A 13,375-nucleotide genomic window follows, 5' to 3' on the forward strand; every position below is an offset into this window, starting at 1 on the left:
TACATAATTCAGCAAGATTTATTACTGTATCCTTGTATTTTTTATACTGTACTCTAGTGCCTAAGTTGAATATGTTGTTATTAAGATAGTGTAATGCCTAGCTTGTTGATGACAGCCTTGACTTCCATTTCATAAATGTATTTTATTATTATTGTATTTAGATTTCTATTTTGCTATTTAAAAAGTTGATACATTTTATAAACCAGTGAATAGTTTTAATAAAATTTCTGTGTTTAGCTTGTCTTATCTAAAACACTGAACTTAATATTGGCTTTGTAAATACATGTATGTTACTGTTGTATAATTAATTCACAGTTAGGTACCCACACCTATGATTGTATAGTAATATCTTTTTCAATTAAAGATTTGATTTGATGGATTTAACTTTGCAGTCATTTAGTGGAAAATCTAACACTATCTGGGAAAATTAATTGAGCTTAGTGCTGTAAATAAAATAAGGTATAGGTAAGCAATACAGTATACATTTTTTTTTTTTTTTTTTTTCAACAAGTCGGCTGCCTCCCACCGAGGCAGGGTGACCCAAAAAAGAAAGAAAATCCCCAAAAAGAAAATACTTTCATCATCATTCAACACTTTCACCACACTCACACATTATCACTGTTTTTGCAGAGGTGCTCAGAATACAACAGTTTAGAAGCATATACGTATAAAGATACACAACATATCCCTCCAAACTGCCAATATCCCAAAACCCCTCCTTTAAAGTGCAGGCATTGTACTTCCCATTTCCAGGACTCAAGTCCGACTATATGAAAATAACCGGTTTCCCTGAATCCCTTCACTAAATATTACCCTGCTCGCACTCCAACAGATCGTCAGGTCCCAAGTATCATTCGTCTCCATTCACTCCTATCTAACACGCTCATGCACGCTTGCTGGAAGTCCAAGCCCCTCGCCCACAAAACCTCCTTTACCCCCTCTTTCCAACCCCTTCGAGGACGACCCCTACCCCTCCTTCCTTCCCCTATAGATTTATATGTTTTCCATGTCATTCTACTTTGATCCATTCTCTCTAAATGACCAAACCACCTCAACAACCCCTCTTCTGCCCTCTGACTAATGCTTTTATTAACTCCACACCTTCTCCTAATTTCCACACTCCGAATTTTCTGCATAATATTTACACCACACATTGCCCTTAGACAGGACATCTCCACTGCCTCCAACCGTCTCCTCGCTGCTGCATTTACCACCCAAGCTTCACATCCATATATGAGTGTTGGTACTACTATACTTTCATACATTCCCTTCTTTGCCTCCATAGATAACATTTTTTGACTCCACATATACCTCAACGCACCACTCACCTTTTTTCCCTCATCAATTCTATGATTAACCTCATCCTTCATAAATCCATCCGCCGACACGTCAACTCCCAAGTATCTGAAAACATTCACTTCTTCCATACTCCTCCTCCCCAATTTGATATCCAATTTTTCTTTATCTAAATCATTTGATACCCTCATCACCTTACTCTTTTCTATGTTCACTTTCAACTTTCTACCTTTACACACATTCTCAAACTCATCCACTAACCTTTGCAATTTTTCTTTAGAATCTCCATAAGCACAGTATCATCAGCAAAAAGTAACTGTGTCAATTCCCATTTTGAATTTGATTCCCCATAATTTAACCCCGCCCCTCTCCCGAACGCCCTAGCATTTACTTCTTTTACAACCCCATCTATAAATATATTAAACAACCATGGTGACATTACACATCCCTGTCTAAGACCTACTTTTACCGGGAAGTATTCTCCCTCTCTTCTACACACCCTAACCTGAGCCTCACTATCCTCATAAAAACTCTTAACAGCATTTAGTAACTTACCACCTATTCCATATACTTGCAACATCTGCCACATTGCTCCTCTATCCACTCTATCATATGCCTTTTCTAAATCCATAAATGCAATAAAAACTTCCCTACCTTTACTATGGTGTAGAAATATACCTAGTTGGATGAATCTTATTGTGGCTAGCTGGTCTAGTGGCTAACGCGACGGGCTGGAGTTTTGAGACTCTATGACCGCGGGTTCAATCCCGGCCGGGGGTATGGTTTCCCTACCTTTATCTGAATACTGTTCACATATATGCTTCAATGTAAACACTTGATCTACACATCCCCTACCCACTCTGAAGCCTCCCTGCTCATCCGCAATCCTACATTCTGTCTTACCTCTAATTCTTTCAATTATAACCCTACCGTATACTTTTCCTGGTATACTCAGTAAACTTATTCCTCTATAATTTTTACAATCTCTTTTGTCCCCTTTCCCTTTATATAAAGGGACTATACATGCTCTCTGCCAATCCCTAGGTACCTTCCCCTCTTTCATACATTTATTAAACAAAAGTACCAACCACTCCAACACTATATCCCTCCCCCTGCTTTTAACATTTCTGTCATGATCCCATCAGTATACATATAAATAAAAAAATATGGTGATTGTTGCTATGGGAGGTAAACTAAATTCAGAGAGAAGTGATTAATTTGTTCCATGTTGTGTTTCTTTAAGCTAAAAATGTTACAAATACAGTGGAACCTCTACTTACGAGTGCATCCACGTTCAAGTTTTTCCAGATACGAGCATTCCCTCTGTCGATTTTTTGCTTCCAGATGCGAGCAAAATTTCCAGATGTGAGCGGGCCTCCAAGGAGGTTCCTTGACGCTGGTGAGGGGCTCTTGCTATTGATCTAGGAAATTGGATCTCAGTTGTTTGTTGGACTATCTTACTGAAACTTGGGCAATGTATGAGGGAAAGATGCTTCTTGGTGTACACCAAAAATGAATGTTATCGGACCATAAATAACAGAGTTCACTACTCAGCCATTAGCCTCCCATTAGCGGTATATTTTCATATGGTTGTATTTTTGTTTTTTGGTCTCATTTGATAGAATGGAAGATATACTACAGAAATAGATATGATTTTGATTAGTTTCACAACAAAAAGTACCTTGAAATTGAGCTCAAATTTGCAGAAATGTTTGATTTTTTGGCGATGTTCAAGAGTAAACAAATGATGTCACCGTCCAATGCCTGTCTGATTGGCACTGCCTCTCAACCTTCACATATTGGAAAGCTCTTCAACACACTAGCAAAAGTAGGAGCAGACATCACGAGGTAGCAGTGGCAAACAACATGATGCAACAGTGGCAGAAATCATGGGATAGCAGTGGCAGACATCATGAGGTAGCAGTGGCAGACAACATGAAGCAACAGTGGTAGACAACATGAGGTAGCAGCAGCAGACAACATGAAGCAGCAGTGGCAGACAACATGAAGCAGCAGTGGCAGACAACATGAAGCAGCAGTGGCAGACATCATGAAGCAGCAGTGGCAGACATCATGAAGCAGCAGTGGCAGACATCATGAAGCAGCAGTGGCAGACATCATGAAGCAGCAGTGGCAGACATCATAAAGCAGCAGTGGCAGACAACATGAAGCAGCAGTGGCAGACAACATGAAGCAGCAGTGGCAGACAACACGAAGCAGCAGTGGCAGACAACACGAAGCAGCAGTGGCAGACATCATGAAGCAGCAGTGGCAGACATCATGAGGTAGCAGTGGCAGACATCATGAGGTAGCAGTGGCAGACAACATGAAGCAACAGTGGTAGACAACATGAGGTAGCAGTGGCAGACATCATGAAGCAGCAGTGGCAAAATGTAACATTAAGAGTGTAGCAGTTAAGTGTAGCACTTATAAGTCACTCTGTCTGACTTCTATGGGTTATCCTAGGTTCTCTACACATGTAGTCAGGAGCAGGAATGGCCACTGCATTGGCCCTGTAAGTCCCAACAGCAACAATGGCCGCTGTCATCTCCACTAGCCACATACGTAATGACATATATTTCATTCATTCTAGTGTATACATCATGTTTCTATGTTATTAATATTATTTAGTATGTCTCATTACATGAATTGTGATAGATAAATAAGCCGTAGAGTTGATATTAGGGAAATTATTGAAGCATTTTTTCGTGCCTGGAAATCCACTGGAACAAATTAATTCCTTTTCAGTTAATTTAAATAAGGAAAATTGACTCTGTAAACGAGCAAATCTAGATGCGAGCAAGTTCATGGAATGGATTAAACTCATAAGTAGAGGTTCCACTGTATCTAAATAAATTGAAATTTGTTGGTAGTACAGTGGACCCTCGACCAACGATATTAATTCGTTCCTGAGAGCTCATCGTTAGTTGAAATTATCGTTAGTCGAGTTAATTATCCCCATAAGAAATAATGGAAATCAAATTGATCCCTTCCTGACACCCCAAAGCATTGAAAAAAAAAAATTTTACCACATGAAATATTAATTTAAATACACACAAACTGAAGAAGACATGTACAATTACATAACACTTACCTTTATTGAAGCTCTGGTGATGATTGATGGGATGGGAGGACGGGAGAGTGTGGATGGTGTTAGTGTTTAGAAGGGGAATCCCCTTTCATTAGGACTTGAGGTGTCAAGTCCTTTTCCGGGGTTACTTCCCTTCTTCTTTTAATGCCACTAGGACCAGCTTGAGAGTCACTGGACCTCTGTCGCACAACATATCTGTCCATAGAGCTCTGTACCTCCCGTTCCTTTAAGATTTGTCTAAAATGGGCCATAACATTGTAATAGTCACCAGCACGGCTTGCAATAACTGTGTTAGGGTGATTTTCATCCATAAAGGTTTGCAGTTCAACCCACTTTGCACACATTTCCTTAATCTTTGAAGTAGACACAATGGATTCCACAACTGGCATAAGCATCTCAGGGTTAACCCCAAACTCTTCAAAATCTTTCTTAATTTCCATACTAATTCCCACCCTTTTTATCACAGGGTTGGCACTAGAAGCTTTCTTGGGGCCCATGGTGACTTATTTTGTAGGTGCAATCACTAAAAATGCTGTGATAATATGAAATGTTCTGATTGTATGTTTGGATGCGACTGCCTCTTCATGGGGGGCTCCTTGGCGTGATGAAGAGGCTCTTGGTCTGAGGGATTAGACCTGTTGGTCTTCTTCCTCAGACCGAACCTAATTACCCCCCATTCTCCCCTCCCCTATCCCATCCTCCCCATCCTCCCCTTTTTCCATTCCTCCTCCTCCTCCCCACCCCTCCCTTTTGCCCTTCCTCTTTTTGGCCTTTGGGATTTCTCCCACAGGCGCGCTAGTTCCTAGGTAGGGGACAGGACACCGGGGTCCATCCCATTCCATTGAGGTTCTTGGCGGTGGCGTAGTTTGCCGTAGAATCTGGATCGCCTGGGGATGTCCCGATCCCTCTCCGGTATCCCAGAGTAGCTTTGGGTGTCTTTCGGGAGACGGGTGTATCTCTGGAAGCCACCTTTCGGATTCCAGGGGTGGTGGCTGAAGGAGGTATGCTTTGTGGTGAATATCCGGCCGCCCTCTCTTTTGTCCACCGAGGTAGCTCGGCAGATGTGAGGTTGCTATCCCGGATTGCTGGTTTACTGGTATGAAGGGTAGGGTATGGCACGGGTTCCATGCTGCATCTGCTCTACTAGCAGTGCTGAGGTCCTCTTGGGCGCGGAGGGAGATTTCCGGCCCTTTCATTCCTCCTGGGAACTATTCCTCCCCGCTCCCCCCTTTTTTTTTTATTCTTTTTTTATTTTTATTTTCTTTTCTTCTTTCTTTTTTTTTTTCTTAAAAACAAAAAGCAAAGGAGTAACCTAACCATGGAGAACCCAATCCATGAACCCACTACCCCCGGGCCCCTTCTTGATACCGCACCCCATTCTGACCCTGCCTTGTGTTTAGACCACTCTTCGGACACTCCTGATGCCCCTGTACCTCTTGTTGGTGCTGTTTCCTCACCCGCTTCAGGTACCGGGGCTTCGACTGACTCCTTCGATTTGTCTGAACTCCGCTCTCCTTTGACTATGCTTCCGGCTTCTCCCTCTACGGTACGGCAATTTTCGAATCGCCCGCCCATTTCACGCCGGACCAACTCCGGTCCTACTCCTAAACGCCAACGTCAATCTCCTGATGATGCTCCTTCGTTACCTTCCCATTCTACTCGGAAAAGACCAACACATCAAGCACTCCCTCTCCACGCTCAGTTTCGGACCACACAATGGACTAAATTCTTTACTTTAAGACTGACTTCTTCTTCTGCCTACCTTTCTGACCATAGTATCGGCAAAGCGCTCCTGCGTCATGTTGGTAGAGATATTTCATTTCATGCTCTCAAGAGCGGTACGTGCATCGTCACTGTCCAGAATGCTACCCAAGCTCATGATCTTTCTCTCCTTTCGAATATCGATACTACTCCTATCACTATTGAAAAACATCTTTCTCTCAATTCTTGTAGTGGTACTGTCATTCTGCCCCATACCATAGTCCAACAGAATTTCCAGTCATGTGGCAATGACATTCTTGAACAGCTGGAACTCCAGGATCTCCCAATCCTCAAAGTAGACACTTATGTCCTTCCTGCCCGGGGGCGGAGACGTTACCCTTGCAATGTGGCTCGTTTAACTTTTGACAGCCGAGAACTCCCGTCCTCTGTATATGTCGTGGGACATTGGTTACAAGTTCGAAAGGTGATACCTACACCGCAACAATGTAGAAATTGCTGGCGTTTTGGTCACCCAGCGAAATACATATTGCAGATCTATGGCCGAATGCCCAGTCTGTGGTGCCGACTGCCATTCTAATACATCTTACAGTCAACCTCCATCTTGCCTTAATTGTAATGAAGCTCACTTTTTGTACTCCCGCCGTTGCCAGGTCTACTTAAATGAACGTGAAATCCGTTGCCTCAAAGAGGCAGAAGGTCTCCCTTATGCTATGGCAGTTACTCATCTCCGCCTCCAAGGGAGACTACCCCGTGTTTCTTATTCTCGTGTTTCCAAACATCCCCCCACTTCTGGGGTCCCATCTTCTGCAGCCTCCTCTGTTGTTACCCCTCCCATAGCCACTCCGGCATCTAATCCTTTTGCTGTCCTTGGCTCTGACGTCCCGACTACAACTCAGTCTGTTCTCACATCTTCGCGTCCTTCCTCACAAGCCCCAGTATCGACAAGACCTCGTACGACACCTAATACCAATCGCCCCTCTACTTCTCAGAAGTCCAAAAAATCCACATTGCTCAAATCTTCTTTGCCCCTTCCTTCCCTTCTTCCACCTCCACACTTTACCTTTCCAGTCTCTGTACCTAGTTCTTCCCCTCTCTCTGGCTCTATTACAAGTGTGGAGATTCACCCTCCTCCTCGTACTATGCCTTCCACCCCCGTCCCCTCCCAAGTTTCTCCCTCTTCTGCCACCTCCCAGGTTTCTGCCTCTTCTGTCCCCCCCCACACTTCATCTCCAGTCCCTTACACTCTTCCCTCCCCCTCTACTTTGGTACAGTCCATTACTGTCCTAATCTTTACTCACCCTCCTCCTTCTATCTCCAATATGGTCTCCCATACATCTTTGAATTCAGAAACACTTGAAGCCATTTCAGAATATATTGCAGAGACTAAACCTTCAATGGACACTGATTCACTTCCTGTTCCTTCTCTTCCCTCTCCTCCATCTTCACAACCCCATTCTTCGCAACGCTCCGTTCCTTCGCTGCTTGAACGTCTTCCAATGCCACCACACGTTGACTTTTCTAACCCCTCTAGTCCTTAGGTGCCTTTCCCTACGGATTACTGGTATTTTCTTCATCGCCAATCATGACCTATTTACAGTGGAATATCCGCGGCCTCAGGGGTAATCGGGGTGAGCTTCAGATGTTGCTTTCCAGGTTTTCCCCTGTTGGTGCTTGCTTACAAGAACCAAAATTACACTCGGCTGTTTTCCAACCTATCTCAGGCTATAATTTATTGTATTCTTCGGATCCTTTCTCAGATGGGAGCTTTAATGAAAGTGCCCTTCTTCTACGCAATGATATTCCGTACTGTCAACTATTTGTCCATACCTCGCTGCATTACACTGCAGCCCGTATCCACTTGAATAAGTGGTTTACAATATGTTCTTTATATCTCTCTCCTTCTCGAGCATTTTCTATCCCAGACTTTGCCTTTCTTGTTTCATCCTTACCACCACCACTTCTGTTACTTGGTGATTTTAATGCCCACCATTTCCTCTGGGGGGGGGTCTCATTGTGACTCACGTGGCATACAGTTGGAGGCTTTTCTCGCCTCTCACCCCCTCCATGTTTTAAATACGGGTACTCCCACCCATTTTGATCCTCGTACTCATACTCTCTCTTGCATCGATCTATCAGTCTGCTCTTCCTCCACTGCACTAGACTTCACCTGGTCTGTTCTACCGGACTTACATGACAGCGATCATTTTCCAATCATTCTTACTTCTCCTTCCTATTCACCACCTTTCCGTAGCCCTCGCTGGCAATTTGATCGGGCAAATTGGGATCTTTACTCACACCTCACTGCTTTTAGTGAGGTTCCTTCTTCATCCTCCATTGATGAGCTCCTACACCTCTTCTCGACGTCAGTTTATACTGCAGCTTCTCATTCTATACCCCAAACCTCAGGCAGGCATTCTCAGAAGTGCGTGCCTTGGTGGTCTCCTGCTTGTGCTCGTGCAGTACGTTTGAAACGCGCTGCATGGGGCAGGTACCGGTACAATAGAACCGCTGAGAGACTTCTTGATTTGAAGCAGAAGCGTGCGATTGCTCGCCGTGTCATCCGTGAAGCTAAACGCACTTGTTGGCGAGACTATGTTTCCACCATCACCTCTGCTTCTTCTATGAGTGCAGTCTGGAAAAAAGTGAGGAAATTGAGTGGTAAATACTCTCCTGACCCGGCTCCTGTTCTACGGGTCGCTGGTGTTGATGTAGCAAACCCTCTCGACGTTGCCATTGAACTTGGCACACATCTGGTCCGTATTTCCCGAGGGCTCCATCTATACCCCTCGTTTCTTTCCTCAAAGTCTGCCAGAGAGTTAGTACCCTTGGACTTTTCTTCTCTCAGAGAAGAACAGTATAATGTGCCTTTTACACTTCAAGAGCTAGAGGCATCGCTCTCAGCTTGCCGATCATCGGCAGCTGGGCCTGACGACATTCATATTCGTATGTTACATCATTTACATCAGTCAGCCCTTGTAGTCCTCTTACACCTCTTCAATCTTATTTGGGCACAAGGAATTCTTCCCCAGCTGTGGAAATCTGCCATTGTACTCCCTTTCCGCAACCCGGGTACTACAGGACATGATGCCTCCCACTATCGTCCCATCGCTCTTACTAGTGCAGTTTGCAAAGTGATGGAACGTCTCGTAAATCGACGTTTAATGTGGTATTTAGAGACATACAACAGTCTCTCCGCTAGTCAATATGGCTTTCGTAAGGGTCGTTCTACCATAGATCCCTTACTACGCTTGGATACGTATGTTCGTAATGCCTTTGCGAATAATCACTCAGTTATTGCCATATTTTTTGACCTTGAGAAGGCATATGACACAACTTGGAGGTATAATATTTTGGCCCAGGCCCATTCCTTAGGCCTCCAAGGCAATCTACCATCCTTCCTTAAGAACTTTTTAACTGACAGACATTTCCGTGTTCAAGTCAATAATGTTCTTTCCCCGGACTTCGTCCAAGCTGAAGGTGTCCCTCAGGGATGTGTTCTAAGCACAATACTTTTTCTCCTTGCTATAAATGATTTGGCCTCTGTTCTTCCACCCAATATTTGGTCATCACTCTATGTTGATGACTTCGCTATTGCTTGTGCAGGCGCTGACTGTCATCTTATTGCAGTTTCTCTCCAGCATGTGGTCGACCGTGTTTCCACTTGGGCCACCACGCATGGGTTTAAATTTTCAAGTACCAAAACTCACCAAATTACTTTCACTAGACGCTCTGTTATCTCCGATCATCCTTTGTATCTCTATGGCTCCCGTATCCCCGAACGTGATACAGTCAGGTTTCTAGGCCTTCTCTTTGACCGTAGGTTATCCTGGAAACCTCACATTACCTCTCTGAAGGCAACTTGTCACAGCCGGCTAAACCTTCTTAAAACCCTTGCTCATCTTTCCTGGGGAGCTGATCGTCGAACTCTGCTTCGCCTACATTCAGCCCTCGTTTTATCGAAACTCGATTATGGTGACCAGATTTATTCCGCGGCCTCTCCTGCTACTCTCTCTAGCCTTAACTCTATCCATCACCAAGGATTACGTTTGTGCCTTGGTGCTTTTCGCTCTTCCCCTGTTGAGAGCCTCTATGCAGAAGCGAATGTTCCATCCTTGTCTGATCGCCGTGATGCCCATTGCCTTCGCTACTATGTACGCTCTCACAATCTCCACAATCCTTCCATTTATAGAATGGTCACCGATATTAGTAGACATTCTTTATTCGTTCGCCGCCCCTGTTTGCTCCGTCCCTTTTCTCTTCGCCTACATTCACTCTTGTCTTCCCTTCAGTTACCACCTTTATATGTTCATGTAGCATCTCACTTTTCCCTACCCCCCTGGGAAGTTCCAGCTGTTCGGGTCTGTTCTTTCTCACTCCCTTGCTCGAAAGCTCAACTGCCTACGGTGGCTTCCCGCTCTCTTTTTCTTGATCACTTCCACTCCCATTCTCATGCCACCGCTGTGTACACAGATGGCTGTAAGTCTTCAGACGGCGTCGGATTCGCAGCAGTGTTTCTGGACAGCGTCGTGCGGGGGCATTTACTATCTTCGGCTAGCATTTTTACTGCTGAACTGTATGCCATTCTTGCAGCACTTATTCGTATCGCATCTATGCCTGTGTCATCATTTGTGGTAGTCTCAGACTCCCTTAGTGCTCTACAGGCTATACGAAAATTTGATACATCTCACCCCCTAGTTCTCCGTATCCAACTTTGGCTATGCCGTATCTCTACGAAGCATAAAGATATTATTTTTTGTTGGGTCCCTGGTCATGTCGACGTACAGGCAATGAACAGGCAGACACTGCTGCGCGGTCAGCAGTACATGACCTACCAATTTCCTATAGAGGTGTTCCATTTCTGGACTATTTTGCTACAATAGCTGCCCACCTTCGTGCCCGTTGGCAACAACGTTGGTCAACTCTGCTTGGTAACAAACTTCATTCTATTAAACCGAGCATAGGTTACTGGCCGTCTTCTTGTCATCAGTGCCGTGGTTGGGAGACCACTCTCTCCCGTCTTCGCATTGGCCACACTCGTCTTACTCACGGGTATCTCATGTAGAGGCACCCTGTACCTCTCTATGAGCAGTGTCAAGTTCCAGTATCGATTAGCCACATTCTGTTAGACTGCCCTCTCTATCAACGAGCACGCAGAATTTACCTCCAACGCCGTCTTCGTTCTACTACTCTCTCTTTACCTTCCCTTCTTGCTGATGGACCCTCCTTTAATCCTGACTCTCTCATTGACTTCTTGACAACGACTGATTTACTCCACAAACTCTGATGATGATACCTTACGCACTCCCCTCAGCCCTTTCTAGCTCAGTCTCTTGCTGCCCTTTACCCTTTCACCATCCACTGCTCCGCTGTTATCCGTAACGTATTACTCATCCACCTCCCTTTTGCCACCTGATGCCCTCGCTTCCTTCCTGCCCTGCAGCGCTGTATAGCCCTTGTGGCTTAGCGCTTCTTTTTGATTATAATAATAATGGATGCGACCGTGGTGGCTGGCTTGTAAACACTGGCACCAACGGGACAGGTGAGGCACGCTCGGGCCACATGTGGACGCGTCTCGAATGGAACGAATCGCATTGGTCGAGCTTTTTAGCACTAGTCGAGGCAAAATTTTTGCGTTAAAATGTATCACTAGTCGGATTTAATGTTATACGATGCCATCGTTGGTCGAGGGTCTACTGTATACAAAATACCTTTTTTGATGTTAATACAGCATACATATAACATCTAAAGAGCACATGAGTTCTATTGTCATTAGTGAATTAAAGAATAATGCTTTGTAGCATCATTGGGATTTGGATATAATATATATCATTTACAGTACAGTGTTTGGTGCAGATCACAACTAACTCACAAATTGGTGATGAACATGAGATGGCATTTTGGTTAGTCTTGAACTATTGATGATGGTCCTGGAGGGACTGGAATGTCATCTAGAGTTTATCTTCAATTTTGCATTGTTAATTTGGAGGTAACTTGCATGCACCAAAAAATGTTATTGATGTGTGTAATTGCACAGTTCAGTACTGTATATAAAAGTGATAAAGAACATCTTTTGTGTACAGTAATATTTACAGTATGTGTATCCCCAAAAAGAAAATACTTTCATCATTCAACACTTTCACCTCACTAACACATAATCACTGTTTTTGCAGAGGTGCTCAGAACACAACAGTTTAGAAGCATATATGTATAAAGATACACAACATATCCCTCCAAACTGCTAATATCCCGAACCCCTCCTTTAGAGTGCAGGCATTGTACTTCCCATTTCCAGGACTCAAGTCCAGCTATACAAAAATTACCGGTTTTAGTGAAGGGATTCAGGGAAACCGGTTATTTTTGTATAGCTGCACTTGAGTCCTGGAAATGGGAAGTACAATGCCTGCACTCTAAAGGAGGGGTTCGGGATATTAGCAGTTTGGAGGGAAATGTTGTGTATCTTTATACATGTATGCTTCTGAACTGTTGTGTTCTGAGCACCTCTGCAAAAACAGTGATTATGTGTGAGTGAGGTGAAAGTGTTAAATGATGATGAAAGTATTTTCTTTTTGGGGATTTTCTTTCTTTTTGGGTCACCCTGCCTTGGTGGGAGATGGCCAACTTGTTAAAAAAAAAAAAAAGTGTATGCTCAGTAACATTTGATTGTTTACATTTCAAAAACTCCAACAGTTTATCAGTTTTTACATTTATTAATAAAGTATAAACAGAGGTTGTGGAAATAGACAAAAATAAAATATAAATGTTGATACTAGAAGTATGTCAAGTAAACTTCTCTTATTACAGTATACAGTGGTACAAAATTCAGAACCCACCTTCAGATTTGTGTATAAATTTGTCACAGAAAAATCCCTCTGATATATACTATTGTTTCATAAACATTACAGTATTCATTATTTATTGTACAAGAGTTGATGTGTTCATTACTACTGAAATGAAAAACACTTGTTACACTTATGTTATATGTTGTAGCTTATGCTTTCACCTTCCTCTTTTAAATCCCTTAAAGCCAGCTATTTTATGTAGTCATCTGTACTAAAGCCATACGTTAAAAGTACTGTATTTGATCAGTTTTTTTTTATTTGTGAATTTCCATAACAGTTAACAGTAAAGATTAGCTGTAAATTTTTGCTGACCATATTCTAAAGCTCAAACTTTTTTATTCCATGTAAATTCTTGTACAGTAATTCTTGGAGATAATATTGGGGAATGGGAATAATGGTTCAATTACCAATTTATCATTGATGGATG

At 43.3% G+C, this 13,375-nt stretch overlaps 1 protein-coding gene across 4 annotated transcripts in view; it reads left to right on the top strand.

The window, feature by feature from the left end:
- LOC128694636 (palmitoyltransferase ZDHHC20-A) overlaps positions 1 to 13,375 on the top strand; it is a 294,832-nt gene that overhangs the window by 238,436 nt on the left and 43,021 nt on the right. The window lies entirely within an intron of this gene.

This window comes from Cherax quadricarinatus, chromosome 51 (assembly GCF_038502225.1).
Source record: "Cherax quadricarinatus isolate ZL_2023a chromosome 51, ASM3850222v1, whole genome shotgun sequence".
NCBI lineage: Eukaryota > Metazoa > Arthropoda > Malacostraca > Decapoda > Parastacidae > Cherax > Cherax quadricarinatus.